This window comes from Bos indicus x Bos taurus, chromosome 26 (assembly GCF_003369695.1).
Source record: "Bos indicus x Bos taurus breed Angus x Brahman F1 hybrid chromosome 26, Bos_hybrid_MaternalHap_v2.0, whole genome shotgun sequence".
NCBI lineage: Eukaryota > Metazoa > Chordata > Mammalia > Artiodactyla > Bovidae > Bos > Bos indicus x Bos taurus.
Window position 1 is genome coordinate 4,602,501 of NC_040101.1, and position 17,370 is coordinate 4,619,870.

The window sequence follows — 17,370 nt, forward strand, 5'->3', positions numbered from 1 at the left end:
GATTGCTGGCTGCTGCAGTCAGCGGTCCCAGCAGGGTCATCAAAGCCCGCCGGTGCGCTGCGCTTGGAAGGGCAGAAGCAGAGAAGGCACCGGGCGTCCAGAAGAAGCAGGGATCACAGCCCGCAGAGAGCAAGAAAGGGCACAGCAAGACCCATCTGAGTCCCCCCACGCTTCAGATTTCCTTTCCAAATAAAAGTTGCCAACCAGTGTTCTCCTCCCCCCTGAATTCCTTCAAGGCGAAACGAAACTGAAATACAACAGAAAGCGAAGAAAACGTGAAGGAAAACTCTAGCACATGTATGGTGCGTGCCTTTCCCCAAACAGGCTTCCAAGGTAGAAATCTTTTATTCTAGAGTTTCCCACTCAGCTTGGAGGAAATTCTATTTCAGGCACGATGCTGCTTTGAAGAAAGGACTTATAATAGAAAGATCTGCTTTCTCTCTACAGCACTTCCCGAAAGAAAAGGGGAAATGGACCCCCAGTTTTTACTCTCCAGTCTGTTATCTGAAAATCTGAAGCTCCCACAGCAGCTGCCTGTTCTGACCAAGTTCTTCTTTTGCATTAAAGTGGAAGTTTTTTGTTTTTGTTTTTTTTAAACAGAGCTTCTTTCTTTCACATTCTATGGGTTGAGCTGTATGCCCGGAAATGTGGCCCCTTCATAAAGGAAGTGCCTTCCCCATGGACGGGTTTATTAGAGCCAGGAGGCACCAAGTTGTGCAGAGAGGTCTAACCAGTTACACATCTCTCAGAAGGAACCAGGACACAACCAACGCACCAAAGCAGCACACAGTGTCTCGAGGAAAGTTCGCTATGATGTCTTGCTCCATCACCACTGTGGTCAGTACTGTTACAGTTCCTACCACCAGCCCCAAGCACTGACTTCCTTGCCCTGAGAATTTGATCTGAAGTTCTGTTCACTGAGTACTTCCTATGTGTCAAGGACTGTGGTAGGTAGTTATATACTCTTTCGTTCAAGTCCCAGTTATTTCTGCCTCCAATAAAGCAAGAATCCAGAGGTGGAAAGGCCAGGAAAGACGGCAGCACAGGTTGACAACAGTCCTGTCCTGTTCGGCAGGACCACTGACCAGGCTTCCAGCAGGTCCTGGAAGAGCAGCGTGCACCGATTGCCCTTGGCACCTCCTCATCGGCTAGTCACATCATCACCCTGCCTTCCCAGATGTCTTAGATGATCACGTTACTTGTCTGTAAATCCATTCATTTTCTGAAGACGCCACTTCTTGTTCATTTTCTGTTGATAAGGAATTTCTGAAACAATCATCGGAAGCCATCTCTACTGCAGACAACCAATGCTACTTGCCTGCAACAGGATTTGAGATCTCTTTTATTCCCGAAGGGGGCCATTATTTCCACCCGTTGCCATGGTGATGTGATGCTGCAGTGTCGCTGCCGTGGTTTCACTGCTTCCCGATGCAGTCACACCACACACTTAAGTCGAACCATTTGTCTCACCTCTCGCAGGCTTTTTGGAAAACAAACACCTGACTGCAAAACTTAGACGAACGCTTCGTCTCACACGATGATGGACAGGGACAGCTGAGAGGGTCCCCGCGTGCCAGCACCCAGGTCGACAACAAGATTTCAAACAAGGAGAGGGAGCATCCAAAAATACCTTAGTTTTTCCCTTTGATAATTTAAGGAGAGATTTCTTACTATATCCAGTGACTTAAGAAATGCTTTTCAAAACCCAAAAGTAAGGAGTTTGGGATAAATGGATACATACTACTTCGTATAAAATAAACAACAAGGCCCCACTGTATAGCACAGGGAGTTGTGTTCAATATCTTGTAATAACCTATTATGGAAAAAATCCGAAAAATATGTATATACATATTATATATATATATACACACACATCTTAATCACCTTTCTGTATGCCTGAAACTAACACAACATTGTAAATAAACTTTACTTCAATTTAAAAAATGGAGAAAAGATGCAGAGCAATAAGTTGCCTGAATCTATTTACTTTGTAATGCAACCAATGTTTATTGAATGCCAGAAAAAAAAAATAAAAGCAAAAGCAACACAACTAAATGAGGAGCTGTGCATTTTTATTTTGGGGAGTTCACGTTAACTGAACCTCTGCCATATTCTTTTTTAAAGCAGCAACTGAATACTCCTATTTGTACCTCTGTTATCTTGCTTTTTTTTTTGTACCTAGTAGACACACGGGGCTTCCCAGGGGGTGCTAGTGGTAAGAATCTGCCCAGGAGATTGGAGATCTCCAGTGCAGGAGACGAAGGAGATGAAGGTTCAGTCCCTGGATCAGGGAGATCCCCTGGAGAAGGACATGGCAGCCCACTCCAGCATTCTTGCCTGGAGAATCCCACGGTCAGAGGAGCCTGGTGGGCTACAGTCCCTGGGGTCACAAAGAGTCACACACGACTGAAGCGACTTAGCACGCATGCAGCAGACACACACGTTCACACACAAATACATGTTCATGTACTTATTTATGAATTCCTGAGGTCTCTAACCTGGGAATTTTGGCTTAAATAAGAAAGGTGAATATGAGCTTCCCTGGTGGCACAGTGGTGAAGAATCCACCTGCCAATGCAGGAGACACAGGTTGGATCCCTGGTCCGGGAAAACTCCACATGTCGAGAAGCAACTAAGCCTGTGAGCCACACTACTGAGTCTGTGGTCTAGAGTCGGGGAGCCACAGCTGCTGAGCACACATGCTTAGAGCCCGTGCTCTGCAACAAGAGAAACCTGTCCGCTGCAACTAGAGAGGAGCCTCCACTCACTGCCACTCGAGAGAAGCCCATGCAGCAGCAAAGACCCAGCACAGGCAAAAATAAATGAATAAAATATTATTATTTTTTTAAAGAAAGATGAATATTACTGATGGGACTTGTCCATCTGTAAGCCCTGATTTCCAAAAGGCTGACCCGTTCAAGCTGGGAACTCACGCTGAACTCAGGATGCTGGTTCTCTGCGGCTCTGGCCCTGAATCCAGGTTGTGGGAGGGTGTCTCCCCACCCTTCGGGACAGCCCCCAGCAGGGGAGGGGATGGGGGGGTTGCCAGGAACATGGCAGGTGGCAGCCTTCCTCCTGACACACGGACTCCCCAGGCTTCTTTCTGAGCAAACGCAGGACGGGTCTGGATTCAGGGCGAGCAGTACTGTGGATAGTAGGGCTGTTCTCCTGCTGCGAATCGTCTGGAGCGCCAGCTTGGACTCCTGACAAGACAGCGTTAATTGAAAGGGGCGAAATCAGATCACCTGGATGAGGTTTCAGAGGCCACTTCTTGGAAAAGGCTGGTGATTTACTAAAGCCCAACTTCCAGGAAAATGCCAAATCTAAGTCTGGCCCCAATTCGTTAAGTTAATCTGAGTTGAACTCAGGTTATCTGTGTACCCTGGTCTTTTTTCCTTCCGCCACTAGATTTACTTGTTTGCTATTTGCTTTGTTTTGCTTTTTTCAATTTCTTTTTGCCACGACACTAATATTGGCCAGGCTGGGAGCTGAGAAGCCTTGTTGTGTTGGGAACAGAAAGAAAACTCTCTCCACGTAGGAAGGAATGCTGTGGGGGCCTCAAAAACCAGGCTTCAACAAAGAACAGACACACTTCTCACAACGCCCACTTTACCGAGAAATGAGGGGGCGTGGGGGGCTGCGGTTAGCAGATGTAAGCTATTATCTGTAAAAAGGATAAACAACAAGGTCCTACTGTGTAGCACAGGGAACTGTATTCAGTATCCATATCCTATGGCAAACCATAATGGGGAAGAATATTATAAAAGAACGTGTGTGTCTGTATATATATACACATGCATATATACATATGTATGTATGACTGAAATTGTATGGCAGAAATTAGTACACTGTAAATCAACTATCAATAAAAAACTAATAAAAAATAGCAAATAACACCATAGCAAGTTGAGACAGACCATGGAAGAAAGGAACAAGTTTTTTATTTTGGGATCCTCAGAATTTTTTTCCTGCTTTGCGTGCCTTTTCATTGTGAACTAGGTCCAAAACAAAAAAAGAAAGGGAAAAAAAAATGAGGATTGCAACATTTACAGGGACGCCCAGCAGCCAGGAGGGCTTCCCAGGTGGCTCAGTGGTAAAGAAACCGCCTGCCAACACAGGAAACACAGGAGATGTGGGTTCAGTCTCTGGCTTGGAAGATCCCCTGGAGGAGGAAATGGCAGCCCACTCCAGTGTTCTTGCCTAGAGAACCCCACGGACAGAGGAGCCTGGAGGGCTACAGTCCACAGGGTCGCACAGGGTCGCACAGGGTCACACATGACTGAGCACAGCACACACGCCAACAGCCAGGATGCGTCAGCTGGAGTTGCGTGAGTTCACGGCCCGAGTGTGTGTGGTCGGAGCCATCCCTGGCCCTCTCTGCCTCCTCTTTTTGGGGAAAGAAGAGTCTTCCTGAGCTCAGCTCCGACAGGAAATGAGGCGGAGGGCAGCCGCCGAGTGCTGGGAGGTGTGCTGGATGGGTGAGGATCCATCGACCTGGCTTCCGGACTGAGGCACCACAGTTAGAGAACCTGGGGAACGACTTGAGAAGAAAGTGTATTCTGCTGCTTTTGGATGGAATGTCCAACAAATGTCGATCAAGTCTGTCTGGTCTAATGTGTCATTTAAGGCCTGTGTTTCCTTATTAATTTTGTGTGGAGGAGCTGCCCACTGGTACAAGCAGGGTATCGGACACCCCACTGTTACTGGGCTACTGTCGATTCCCCCTTTTATGGGGGCAGGAGCAGCAAGCGGGAGGTGATACATGTTTACAGATAGCTGATTCATCTTGTTGTACAGCAGAAACTATCACAACATTGTAAAGCAATTCATTTCAGTTCAGATCAGTCGCTCAGTCGTGTCCGACTCTTTGTGACCCCATGAATCGCAGCACGCCAGGCCTCCCTGTCCATCACCAACTCCCGGAGTTCACTCAAACTCATGTCCATCGAGTTGGTGATGCCATCCAGCCATCTGATCCTCTGTCGTCCCCTTCTCCTCCTGCCCCCAATCCCTCCCAGCATCAGAGTCTTTTCCAATGAGTCAACTCTTCTCATGAGGTGGCCAAAGTATTGGAGTTTCAGCCTCAGCATCAGTCCTTCCAATGAACACCCAGGACTGATCTCCTTTAGGATGGACTGGTTGGATCTCCTTACAGTCCAAGGGACTCTCAAGAGTCTTCTCCAACACCACAGTTCAAAAGCATCAGTTCTTCGGTGCTCAGCTTTCTTCACATTCCAACTCTCACATCCATACATGACCACTGGAAAAACCACAGCCTTGACTAGATGGACCTTTGTTGGCAAAGTAATATCTCTGCTTTTTAATATGCTATCTAGGTTGGTCATAACTTTCCTTCCAAGGAGTAAGTGTCTTAATTTCATGGCTGCAGTCACCATCTGCAGTGATTTTGGAGCCCCCCAAAATAAAGTCTGACACCGTTTCCACTGTTTCCCCATCTATTTCCCATGAAGTGAAGGGGCCAGATGCCATGATCTTCGTTTTCTGAATGTTGAGCTTTAAGCCAACTTTTTCACTCTCCTCTTTTACTTTCATCAAGAGGCTTTTTATAGTTCCTCTTCACTTTCTGCCAGAAGGGTGGTGTCATCTGCATATCTGAGGTTATTGATATTTCTCCCGGCAAACTTGATTCCAGCTTGTGCTTCTTCCAGCCCAGCGTTTCTCATGATGTACTCTGCATAGAAGTTAAATAAGCAGGGTGACAATATACAGCCTTGACATACTCCTTTTCCTATTTGGAACCAGTCTGTTCTTCCATGTCCAGTTCTAACTGTTGCTTCCTGACCTGCATATAGGTTTCTCAAGAGGCAGGTCAGGTGATCTGGTATTCCCATCTCTTTCAGAATTTTCCACAGTTTATTGTGATCCACACAGTCAAAGGCTTTGGCATAGTCAATAAAGCAGAAATAGATGTTTTTCTGGAACTCTCTTGCTTTTTCCATGATCCAGAGGATGTTGGCAATTTGATCTCTGGTTCCTCTGCCTTTTCTAAAACCAGCTTGAACATCTGGAAGTTCTCAGTTCACGTATTGCTGAAGCCTGGCTTGGAGAATTTTGAGCATTACTTTACTAGTGTGTGAGATGAGTGCAATTGTGCGGTAGTTTGAGCATTCTTTGGCATTGCCTTTGTTTGGGATTGGAATGAAAACTGACCTTTTCCAGTCCTGTGGCCACTGCTGAGTTTTCCAAATTTGCTGGCATATTGAGTGCAGCACTTTCACAGCATCATCTTTCAGGATTTGAAATAGCTCAACTGGAATTCTATTGCCTCCACTAGCTTTGTTTGTAGTGATGCTTTCTAAGGCCCACCTGACTTCACATTCCAGGATGTCTGGCTCTAGGTGAGTGATCACACCATCGTGATTATCTGGGTCATGAAGATCTTTTTTGTACAGTTCTTTTGTGTATTCTTGCCACCTCTTCTTAATATCTTCTGCTTCTGTTAGGTCCATACCATTTATGTCCTTTATCGAGCCCATCTTGGCATGAAATATTCCCTTGGTATCTCTAATTTTCTTGAAGAGACCTCTAGTGTTTCCCATTCTGTTGTTTTCCTGTATTTCTTTGAATTGATCACTGAGGAAGGCTTTCTTATCTCTCCTTGCTATTCTTTGGAAGTCTGCATTCTGATGCTTATAGCTTTCCTTTTCTCCTTTGCTTTTCACTTCTCTTCTTTTCACAGCTATTTGTAAGGCCTCCTCAGACAGCCATTTTGGTTTTTTGCATCTCTTTTCCGTGGGGATGGTCTTGATTCCTGTCTCCTGTACAATGTCACAAACCTCCATCCATAGTTCATCAGGCACTCTGTCTATCAGATCTGGTCCCTTAAATCTATTTCTCACTTCCACTGTATAATCATAAGGGATTTGATTTAGGTCATACCTGAATGGTCTAGTGGTTTTCCCCACTTTTTTCAATTTAAGTCTGAATTTGGCAATAAGGTGTTCATGGTCTGAGCCACACAGTCAGCTCCTGGTCTTGTTTTTGCTGACTGTATAGAGCTTCTCCATCTTTGGCCACAAAGAATATAATCAATCCGATTTTGGTGTTGACCATCTGGTGATGTCCGTGTGTAGAGTCTTCTCTTGTGTTGTTGGAAGAGAGTGTTTGCTATGACCAGTGCGTTCTCTTGGCAAAACTCTATTAGCCTTTGCCCTGCTTCATTCCGTATTCCAAGGCCAAATTTGCCTGTTACTCCAGGTGTTTCTTGACTTCCTACTTTTGCATTCCGTCCCTTATAATGAAAAGGACATCTTTTTGGGGTGTTAGTTCTAAAAGGTCTTGTAGGTCTTCATAGAATTATACTCCAATAAAAACACTTCTCTGGTGGCTCAGACGGTAAAGAATCTGCCTGCAATGCAGGAGACCCAGGTCTGATTCATAGGTCAGGAATATCCCCTGGAGAAAGGAGTGGCTATCCACTCCTGTATTCTTGCATGTTGAATTCCATGGACGGAGGAGCCTGGTGGACCGAAGTCCACAGGATTGCAAAGAGTCAGACATGACTGGGCGACTTCCACTTTCACCTTTCAAAAATAAACAAGGTACATGAATAAAATCGTAAAATTCAAAACAAAACAAAAAACCTGGGGAAGCCTCCAGGGCCGATCTTCTAGGAAAAAAAAAATCCTTTAATGCAGAATTCGTATGGTTAAAATCCTAAGCGATTTGAATAGACTTTGTCTGAAGTTAGTATCAGAAATGGGAGCACCACGGTCTCTCTCCACCCTGCCCCCTGATATGTGACATGCAGCCCCCCAACCCCTAATCCTCTCCTTGGGGTTTATTTTCTGCTGTGGAAGCAATGATTTTAGCAGAGCAGGCTGGAGACATCCCGCCTTCTCTAGTACCGCACACATGAGTGTCTTCAGCGCAGTGAACCGCCTTTGGTGAAACAGAAGTGAAGGTGTCCGTTTCAGAGCGACGGAAGTGTCCGACAGTGCAGGTCCTTCTTGGAGGCGTGCTCTCCCTTCCAGACAATTAGACGTCATTTGCTCACTGCTCCACATCCATGCTAGGAATAACAGCCTTTTGAGGCTTCCCTTGTAGCTCAGTCGGAGAAGGCAATGGCACCCCACTCCAGTACTCTTGCCTGGAAAATCCCATGGATGGAGAAGCCTGGTAGGCTGCAGTCCATGGGGTCGCTAAGAGTCGGACACGACTGAGCGACTTCACTTTCACTTTTCACTTTCATGCACTGGAGAAGGAAATGGCAACCCACTCCAGTGTTCTTGCCTGGAGAATCCCAGGGACGGGGGAGCCTGGTGGGCTGCCGTCTCTGGGGTCTCGCAGAGTCGGACACGACTGAAGCGACTTAGCAGCAGCAGCAACAGTTGTAGCTCAGTCCGTAAAGAATCTGCCTGCAATACAGGAGACTCGGGTTCGATCCCTGGGTCAGGAAGATCCCCTGGAGAAGGAAACGACAACCCACTACAGTATTCTTGCCTAGAGAAGCCCATGGACAGAGGAGCCTGGCAGGCTATTGTCCATGGGGGTTGCAAGAATCGGACATTACTGAGCAACTAAATCACCACTTTCCATCATCTTGATACGAGAGGTGAAAGGTGCCACTCCCTGGCAATGACATGTCCCTGATGTGAATTTTCTGAAAGAAACCTGACTCTCTGACACCAAGGCTGGCAGCTTGCGGAACTCTCAGAGAAAGCTCCCTATTGCACGCTAACGCACATTTAAAAACTAGAGGTCAAAACCATTTCATTCAAGGTGGCCCAGGGTTTTTTTTTTCCAGTGCATGCACAAGCATAGCCTGAGTGTCCACACGGACAGAATGCCAAATGAGCCATGTTAAGAATGATCAGGTTCCTGACCTGACAGTTTTCCTCTGACGCTCAGCAAATTCGCCACAACGCCAAGAGGGCTTGCTGTAGTCATTCTGTAATGCCATCCAGAAGTATTAATCAAACACTGCAGCATCATTGGAAAACAGCCTTTCCACGTAGGTGTTTGTAACAATCTATTGCATGGAGCTATTTCTGAAACCACAGAAGCCTTGGGTACCGTCCAGTTCCAAACCCCGCCTGCGGGCTCTGGGCCATCAGCAGAGCACCAGCTGGTAATTCTGCAGTGCTACTCTGGATCCACAGGCCCGGAGAATTTAGGGGCCTCTGGGATCCAAGTCCCTTGCATGGAGGCCCCACGAAGCTCAGGACTCACTAGCTGTTGGGCAGCCCTTGAGGGCAGAGCTGGGGGCTGAACCTGGTCTCTTGGATGTGACAGTCATTTTCTGGCAAGCCTCTGGTCTGCACCCTCTCTTCCTGGAGGAGGGGGCCACCATGGATTAACCTCCTCTGCTTCAGAAGGGAAAACAACGGCTCCATCCAGTAGAGACAATCTCTGAGAGCTAAGGGATATGCCCACCAAGCAAAGCCACCTACCAGCCTTAAACTTCCATGTCTTGAAATGGGATATGTTTGCAGTCTTTTATTTTCTCTTGTTTTTTTTTTTTTTTTTTTACTGTACCGTGCAGCATTTGGGATCTTAGTTCCCCAAGTGGGGCTCAAACCTGTTTCCCTAGCAGTGGAAGCTCGGAGCCCTAACCACTGGGCCACCAGGGAAGTCCGGAAAAGGTTATGTCTTCAGTCAAGCAACTGAGGATGCATTCTAAATGCACTTATTTTCAGCCACACACCAGGAAGAATGAACCTGCCCTCAGGACCAATCCCGTGCTGCCGTCTCCCATCAGAGCAGAGTGACACCAATCCCCTCCCCAGGAGTCAGCATGGCCCTGGTATTCAGCCTCCAGCCACACAGATCTGAAGCCTTTCTTCTCAGGGAGGAGAACCCCAAGCATGGCTCCTGGCTGAAGGTGCTCTGAAGTTCTGAGGATAAGGAGATTGTGAGAGGCACCGAGTCCACTCATGAGATAAACCGGCCCCCCGGCTACAGCCAGGTTCCCCGGTTTTTGTTTTCCGGGATTTGCTCCAACCGTCTCCTAGCAGAGACGGCGTGCTTAGCCTTTCACTCAATGTGTCTGAAACTCAGCCAGTGAGGAGGCGGCTTCTGCAGCCGGAGCTTCCAGGATGTGACAGAGCCGGGTCAGACGTCCGAGCTGCAGGGCTCACCAGGGCTGTGAGTCATGAGGTGATGCTGCTCTCATGCTTGTAAAAATAACAGTGAAGTGGTGAGACCCAGGTTCCAAATGGAGCTCCTTCCATGAGAATAGGCTGCAAAAATGCCACCAGCTCACCTGCTTGAAATTCAGAGGGTTTGGACCAAATTGAGGGATAACAACACCCAGTGTTAATTCTGAGATGCTATCCTCCACCATGCTGCAGGGGCAGTTTGGGCTGGCATGATTTATTTTGCATTCAGGTCTTTGTCATCTCATTTCCTTGTGTTTTCTTCAGTTACCCAATCACCCATTCCCTCAGGACTGGGAGGGTGAGGCGGGGACACCAGCACTTGGCGAAGGAAGGTCATAATCAGGGCTCCTGGGCACTGAGAGCTCTTGGCGTCCAGGTGCCCAGCCCTGCCCGCCTCTCCCCCTGGGCCCTGGGGCTAGCCTGAGAGCTGGTCTGGCCATCTCTTCCCACTCTCCTTCCTGCACGGTGCCCGAGGGACCCAGCTCCTGTGGGGACTTGAACCTTGGTCACTCTTCTCAGTGTGTAAACCCATGGTTGATAACAGGGCCTCACCTTAGCGTGCACGCTCAGTTGCTCGGTCATATCCAACTCTTTTGAGACCCCATGACCCGTAGCCCACTGGGCTCCTCTGTCCATGGCAACAACACTGGAATGGGTTGCCATGTCCTCCTCCAGGGGGTCTTCCCGGCCCAGGAATCCAACCTTCATCTCCTGAGCCTCCTGCATTGGCAAGCAGATTCTTTACCACTCAAGCCACTGGAGAAGCCCCTTCATCTATGACTATACACCTTTAACTGACTGACCTAAAATGTACCCCTTTCAAAGCAGGGAACTTCAAGGCTTGTAGGTGGCTTTGACTGGACAGCCTGCTCCTTCGTTCTTAGGAATCCACATGAAGTGAATGGGGGGACTGGGAAGAGAACTGCCATGCAAAACCCAAATGGGGCTGAAATGTGTAGTTCTGGCCCGGTTTGGGGACCACGGCAGACCCAAACACGGCTCTCCCCTGAGTTCAGGTAGAATGGAGCCAGAAGTACCAGCAGGCCCAGCTGACATCTGCTGCACAGCCACAGAAATCAAACAGAACCAGCTCGGCCTCATCTGTGAAAAAGCTTTACTTCTTACGCTTGGGGGTGCCGCGTGTGTGCTCAGTGGCGTCCGACTCTTTGCGACCCCGTGGACTGTAGCCCATCAGGCTCCTCTGTCCATGAAATTTTCCAGGCAAGAGTACTGGAGTGGGTTGCCATTTCCTCCTCCAGGGGGTCTTCCTGACCCAGGGATCGAACCCGCATCTCCTGTGTCTCCTGCATTGGCAGGCGGGTTCTTTACCACCGAGCCACATTAGTTGCCTTCAATCATTTATTTATGTCTCTTGCTCCAAAAAGGAGGCAAAGCCGCATAGGGAGTATTAAATCACAGTCACTCACTCACACCCCAGCACTTGTATGCAGGCCCAGAGAGACAGGGTCCCTGCTAGAAGACCTCCATGCTAGAAGGGGAGGGGGTGGATGAATACGGCTTTTCCAAAGAGTAGCGAGTAGCAGACAGTCCCCGAGAACCAGAAGTCTCATAGGGAGGACCGGCAGCTCTAGGCGTGATGGGGAGACCTTCTCAGAAACTAATGGTGAAAGCGGGAGAATTATAAAGATGTATCTGGAAGTAGAAGAGAAGGCAATGGCAGCCCACTCCAGTACTCTTGCCTGGAGAATCCCAGGGACGAGGGAGCCTGGTGGGCTGCTGTCTCTGGGGTTGCACAGAGTCGGACATGACTGAAGTGACTCCGCAGCAGCAGCTGGAAGTATATCATGTTCCCAGAAGGAAAAAAAAAAAAGAAAGTCCTTTATTGCAAAACACCCCGGGGGAACATTCCAGTGCCCTGACCATCACTGCTTACAGCGGAGCTGGCTTCAGAGATTGAGAAGAGACACTCAGAAGGGGCTCAGGGCTTGGGGCTTACTGCCGCAGGCCCTCTCCTGAAATTTGAAAGAATTTTGTCTCTGAATCTGTGTTCAGAGAAGAGAAGTCTGACGGGACAGCTCTGCACTGTGCCGGGGGCTTGGGGGTATCGACTCACACCTTCTGCCACCTTCCCAGGCAGGATCCTGAAGGTCCGTTTCTGGCCCCCGATACACACACGCCTCCTGCTGAGTTCCAGAGCAGGCTCTGGGCATCCCTGAGGATCTTTGCACCCTGAAAGAATCCCCCTGCCCCAGGGAGTGTGGCGTTAAATGGGAGGTAGGAAACACTCTGGCAGGTCTGCAGAGAGGCCACAGAAGAAAGGAAAAAGCTCTTTTCCTGCTTTTTGAACAAGCAATCGGGCATCTTGTGCAACCAACCCTGGTCTTGCTAAGTGCCGCCCCAGGCACTGCAGAGAACGCAAAATGCGGTTTCCTTTCTGCTACCTGGTGGTCTCCTGAGTCTCCCTCAGACATTCGTTCATTTGTTCATTCATCCACGGTACACAGAGGGCTGCCAGGCGCCAGGCCGCCACGGGAGATTCGGACTGGGACATTCTGGGTCCTCCAGAAGGTGGCACGCCCCGATGTGGCCTGGTCAGCCCTGGGGCAGATCCACTGTTTTCTGTGCCTCTTCAAGGGTCCAGTCAAGTGTTAGCTTCCTGTTTTGTGTCCCACAGTACAGAAATCATGGGAAAAGTAAAAAACAGGTATTTTTAAAAATATGCATTTTTGCTAGCTAAAGAGGCAGCTCTCTACCATCTGACCATTCTCTGAATTTGGTTTTCATTCCTCAAAGTTAGCATTTCATTCTCTGTAGACCCTGCCCCTGAAGGAAAAAACCTTTCCTGTGGATTTTTGGAGCACATTGGCCAGGACCTCTGAGGCACCTCTGACACGGTTTTCCGTCTTTCCCAGAATCTGGTGGAGAAATTTCAGTGAATCATTGTCTCAGTTATCTGCTCACCCTTGGTCAAGCCCACTGAGTTCTGTGATTCGGTGCAATTTCAACTTTTTTTTTTTCAAATTCCCCGGGGATACTGTGATATATACAACAGACATATTTTTATGAGTTACAACCCAGCTGAAGTAAAAGTTATTATTATTTCTTTAACCTTTAAAGTGTGGCTCAGATGGTCAAGAATCTGCCCACCAGGCAGGAGAATTGGGTTCAATCCCTGGGTCAGGAAGATCCCCTGGAGAAGAGCATGGCAAGCCACTCCAGTATTCTTGCCTGGAGAATCCCGTGGACAGAGGAGCCTGGTGGGCTACAGTCCAGGGGGTCGCAAAGAGTCAGACCTGACCGAGTGACTAACACGTTCACTTTCAAATTGAGTTTCAGAAAGGGCTCAACCACAGCCACAGTCTGATGAAGAATGAAGACTCCCATCTGTTTACAAATGCCCAGATGCGGTGCTTGATAACCTGGCGAGGTTCTGAATTTCTGACATGATATCTGGATTTCAAGCACGGAATGGGGATGTCTGGAGCACCACCTAGACGTCTGACAGTGGTGACTCTGCTTATGGACAGAGAGAGGGAGGTGCCCACTCCAGGCCTGCAGTTTGGCCCTCAGGGCAGCTGGTTCTTCCTGAGCTTTACCAGGCCTGGGAGCGGCCGCCCTGATGAAGATGTGTCTCCTGTGCAGGGAAACAGCTGGGGGAAGCGCTGAACCTGGGCCTAGGATGCTGGTTAGAAGCAGATCGTCCCCACAGAAAAGCAACGGCCTCGTGCACTTTCCAGCATCCTCACTAGGAACACAGATGACTTTTTGGCCATTCACGTTGTACTAGAACTTTTCTAGGATATTCCCTGGTGGCTCAGTGGTAAAGAATCCGCCTGCCAATGCAGGAGCCGCAGGTTCGATCCCTGGGTCGGGAAGATCCCCTGGAGAAGGAAATGGCAACCGACTCCAGTATTCTTGCCTGAGAAATCCCATGGACAGAGGAGCCTGGCAGGCTGCAGTCTATGGGGGTCACAAAAGGCACGACTTAGCGACTACACAACAGCAAGAGAACTCTTCTGTTGCTTCTGCAGCCCCGTCTCGGAAGGACAGAATCCTGGAGCCTTGCAGAGGTGGGTGGTTAAGGAGCTGGGCCACTTGACTAAAGCCACCCAGCCAGTTGGAAGAAAACAGCGAGCCTCCTGACCCCCTAGGTGGGCCCCTCCTCTGCTCCTTTGCGGGTAGCGTTATTTGATCGGACCCACTTCACAGAGCTGCCCAGCTGCCTTGCCATGGCACACCGTCTCCCTTTGTTGTTCTCTGATTGGCACCATCTCCTGCTGCCTCCAGACCTTCCTGGTCCTGGCATGTGCCATCCCGGTGCTCACCCATCTTCTCAGGCAGCACCGTGGAAATTAATGCCGGGTGCCCTGGGCGCAGGGCAGGCACCTAGACTGCTTCCCTGGAGGCTCCCTGCTCTCTGCTTGGCCCTGGTAGGAGTGCATCAAGGTGAAGACAGATGGTCTTCACTCCCCATTCATCTCAAGGAGCCGGGCTGAGCTACCTCTGAGTGGAAGCAGTCTGGCAGTGAGCCCGAGATGGGAACAGAACAGCTCTGTCCCCAAGACGATCCTGGAGCTCCTGTCACTTAAGGTGATGGACACCAGGGGTCACCAGACCCCAGCTGGGCGGACAGAGGCCACGTGGGGGGAGGCCGTGTGAACCGGCACGGACACTGACTCTCTTACTGGGCTTTCTGTTAGGGAAACCTGAAGTGAAGTGAAAGTCGCTCAGTCGTGTCTGACTCTGTGACCTCACGGACTGTAGCCTGCCAGGCTCCTCCGTCCATGGGATTCTCCAGGCAAGAATACTGGAGTGGGTTGCCATTCCCTTCTCCAGGGGATCTTCCTGACCCAGGGTTCAAACCCAGGTCACTCGCATTGTAAGTGGATTCTTTACCGACTGAGCTGCCAGGGAAGCCCTACCGCATGGCATTGCAAGTGGAGCGGATTTGCTGCAACATGGAAAAAAAAAGTTTTAAAAAATTACACAACTTACAAAAACACTGTTACAGAGAGAGATGTTTTTGGCTGTTTGACAAAGCGCCGTTCCCTCCGGTGGAGAGCGTCACAGTCACAGGGTGGCATCACTGCCATTTCTTATGAACCGGCGGAAGCTGGGTGTCTCATCTTAGTGATGCTCCTGTGTCCCCTCGCCCCAAACCCACATTACTCAGGTTCTATCAAAAATAATTTTTAAAAGGAAACATGACTTAATCCTCAGCTGCACAGGAGGAAAACATACAGCCACGGGTAGTGAATCACTCATGAAAAATTAAATAAATCCACCCACGGCGGGAAACAGCACCACAGAATGTCGGTGTTGGCTTCACGTTGGAAGGAAGCCAAAAGCAGGTCCTGGAAATCATGATGCCTCTGAATCTGATCTTGCTCACGTTATGCGCACTTGAGATCTCCAACTTCATCTCAGCAGCACACGCTTCCAGCCTGGTTTTATTTATTTCTTTGGAGAGCTGTCACAAGAGGGGAGCAGAGTGGTACTGGTGTTTCCATGGTATCCGAGGAGACTGAGCAACTCGCCCTCCTTGTCCATCACTTCTGATGAAAGAGACCCCATTGCAGGCCCCCAGAACCCTTTGCCAGGATGGATGGCAAAACAGTGGAAAAGGGACCCTTGTTTTATTAACTAATGCTTCTGCTTAAGTTTTGAAATCAAAACCCACAGTTTCCAACTTTTCTTTCCTGTATGTTTGTGAGCAACATCACAGAAAGATTGCTTTTCCAAAATTGTTTTCCGGGAGCCAAATGCTCTTTTATAGGTCCCCACTTCTTCTGGGGGACAGTGGGAGAGCTACTAGAAATAAGAGGGCAGGGGCGAGAAGGCACCAAAACAGACGCTTGCTTTCCAAAGGGAAGATTATAAAACACAGACAGATTTCATCTTGGAATGGAAGGCGATGGGCCCCGGATATGGAGGACACGCAGCAGTGGTTACTTGAGGGGCATTTCTGCTGTTCATGAAAAATCCAGAGAGAAACCATCCCTGAGCACAGACCTTTGTGTCATGAAGGGAACTTTAAAAAAAATCCTCACCAGGCTCTAGACTTTTTCGACAAAGAAAGTGTGACTCAGACATGAAGGGACACGTCTAATTCATTCAGCTTTCTCCAGCTAAACTCTATTTCTGTCCACTCCTTGTCTGGGCTACTGCGCAGAACACACACTCAGAATTGCTAAAGAAAGGACTCTAATAGAGACCGTACAGGCAGTATTTCCTGAAATCAGAATGAGGATCTACCACTGTGTTTTTTCAAGGTCTGGCACAGTCATGAGCCTGCAGGAGACACCTGATAAACGCCGGGCGGGTGAATGGACAGGCTATTGGCCACAGAGAAAGGAAGCCTGGCAAGAGTGTTGGAAGAGATTAGAAAACTGGATTCAGTCAGCAGATAACATGTGGAAACATTTTGGAACCCTGGCCAAAATCAACTTAGGCGATCATAAAACTGTTCCCAAATAGAATTATCAGCCAGAAAACTGTTTGCAGAATCCATGGGATACGCTCTTAGTTAGTAATGAACTCTATTACTTTCATAACAGTAAAATCACATTTTCCATAAAAGTGTGATTTCCATTTTCGACAGGTCTGCCCCCCACCTTTGGAGAAGATGTTGAGAGCTGATTGGTTTCCAGGTGTGAAAGGAGCCTGGGCTCCGTGCAGGGGACACGGGGACTGTGAGCCCCCTCCCTACTCACTTCTCCACAGCCCCCCAAGTGTGCTTCCTCATCTTTCTTGTAGAAGGGAGAATGCACCCTAGACTGACTCCAGGCGTCGCGAGGCTCAAGGAGCTCGCTTTGCAAGCCGTTCTCTGCCCCGAGTGCGCGTGGGCTGTCAGTGCCACTCAGTTCTCAGGATAAGCCTTTTACGACATTATCTGGCAAGACAGGAAAGAGATCAAGTCCTGTTTCGGGGAATGATAATTTCCACCAACGTGATGTTTAAAAAAAAAAATTAACTTCTCAACAGCCACACAGTAGCTTTAAAAATATGTATACATATCTAACACCTGAACACAAAATCAGCACCATTTCTGAGAGCAGATGTATCTTGGGAGAGTCGTCTGAAATCAGTTAAATACCGTCAACATGTATTTTTAAAATGTTGTTAGAATGCCATCGGCCCCCATCACGAAATAACACAAATCCAAGTTCTGGCTTTGGTTTATGCTCATTTCAGTTCAAAACAAGGAGAAAAGCTACTCAGAGAATCCATTATGTGACGCATTTTGGTTCAGCAATTCGACGGGGATCTTTTCTTTTCCAACATTTTA

The 17,370-nt window shown here is 48.6% G+C and overlaps 1 protein-coding gene across 6 annotated transcripts in view; it reads right to left on the reverse strand.

The window, feature by feature from the left end:
* The window catches only part of PTPRE (protein tyrosine phosphatase, receptor type E), a 186,639-nt gene that overhangs the window by 89,783 nt on the left and 79,486 nt on the right, over positions 1-17,370 (reverse strand). Inside the window, exon 1 of one of the 6 annotated variants that reach the window (XM_027528486.1) lies at positions 1-1,485. This exon is cut by the window's left edge and continues 398 nt beyond it. The exons of the other annotated variants lie outside the window; for them this stretch is intronic. The gene's annotated coding sequence lies outside the window, so the exon portion shown is untranslated. Of the gene's footprint in view, positions 1,486-17,370 lie in introns of those variants that run through there. 6 annotated transcript variants of the gene reach the window in all.